Source organism: Odontomachus brunneus, unplaced genomic scaffold, assembly GCF_010583005.1.
Source record: "Odontomachus brunneus isolate Ranch 3 - 2012 unplaced genomic scaffold, Obru_v1 Obru_scaffold_257, whole genome shotgun sequence".
Taxonomy (NCBI): domain Eukaryota; kingdom Metazoa; phylum Arthropoda; class Insecta; order Hymenoptera; family Formicidae; genus Odontomachus; species Odontomachus brunneus.
The window spans coordinates 130,882-132,752 of record NW_022639707.1 but is presented as its reverse complement, the minus strand read 5'-3'; positions in this window follow the sequence as shown (position 1 = coordinate 132,752).

Below are 1,871 nucleotides of genomic sequence, written 5' to 3'. Positions count from 1 at the left end.
AGCAAGGAAATTGGGTGTACGAATTGAAGCCGAAAGATGTTGAACGGCGTTGGTTTGCTTGTGAACAGCTGCTTGAAAAACAAAGACGGAAGGGATTTCTGCATCGCATTGTGACTGGGGACGAAAAATGGGTTCATTACGATAATCCCAAGCGCAAAAAATCATGAGGAGTTCTCGGCCATGCTTCCACGTCGACGGCCAAACCGAATATTCACGGCTCCAAGGTCATGCTCTGTATTTGGTGGGACCAGCTTGGCGTAGTGTATTATGAGCTGTTAAAACCAACTGAAACAATCACAGACGATTGGTATCGAACACAATTGATGCGTTTGAGCCGAGCATTGAAAGACAAACAGCCGCAATGCAAAGAGAGACACGATAAAGTGATTTTGCAGCATGACAATGCTCGACCCCATGTTACGAAAATGGTCAAGACATACTTGGAAACGTTGAAATGGGAAGTCCTACCCCACCCGCCGTATTCTCCAGACGTTGCTTCCTCTGACTATCACTTGTTTCGATCAATGGCACACGGCCTGGCACGACCAGCATTTCCGGTCTTATGAAGAAAAAATTGGATTGATTCGTGGATCGCCTCAAATGATGACCAGTTTTTTCGACGCGGGATTCGTACGCTACCCGAAAGATGGGAGAAAGTAGTGGCCAGCGATGGACAATACTTTGAATCACAAATGTATAATCAGTTTTTTACAATAAAGCCTCGAATTTCGGAAAAAAAAACGGCGGAAGCAAAGTTGTATATCTAATATATCCATCGGCTGTAGGACATATAACTTTAAAAACATCGCTATAACCTTAGGATTGTTATGTTCCCTGTATCTCATCACAACAGTAGCATAATATATTCCGTATTCATCATGTCACTAGATTTTCATTTTTCCGCCAGCACATTTCATGGCTAACAAGTTCACGTGAAAAGATTCACGTTTCCACGTTTCGCCGAGTTACGTGATCACGAGTTCACGTGAAACTTTTCACGTTTCCGCCCTAGGGGAAAAGTTACATGATCGCTGCCCAAGAGTTCTCAGGTATAGGATACTGTGCCGATCTCCTCGGAGGTCGGCGGTGAACTCGGTGTTGAGATCGTCGCGGGTCTCCCTTTTATCATAAGCGCTACCGTTTTCTCACTTCGAATAGCGGCGCGACGCTTCTGGGAAACGGAAGGTGTTCGGCCGGACCCACATGCCTCTGCGCTAGTCTTCAGTCAGAGGCGGCCTTGCGATGCGTACCGCGTACGGCGCACAGTGGGTCGAAACATAGGAAAAAGCGGACATCGCATTCGTGAAGACAAAATATAACAGATAAAACGAAATAATTATACATACATAATCAAGAAATAAGTACTATATCAATTTAAATGACTGTTGTATCACAACAAACAACAATTTTTAATAACATTTTTTATAAACGCGTTGCTACCGCCGGCATTAGTATTAAAGGGTGACCGGTAGAACCTAACCTACCGCACCACCACTTCGAGGAAAGAAGGAAAGTAAGTCACTCAGGAGCACCTCTCTCTTTTTCCGAACTTTACTACTAACGCACGCGAAATGTACAACAAAATACACTCTTTACCACGGCGAATTTCTTACAATTTCTATACGAAATTCTTACCAAGACAAAGTCAAGAAGACGGTGCAATCACAGATTTACACGCGATACGCACGGATGGGTAGACCTGGCTACCAACTGATAAGCACACGTGCAGTCTTGCAAAAAGGCTCACCAGACGTATCGGTAAGGAATTGAACCCGCAGCGTATCGGCTGACCTCTAATTATTCGTCGTAACAAAGCCCGAAGTGACTCGCACGAAACAACAACACGACACGCACACAGCGGTCACGCAGCG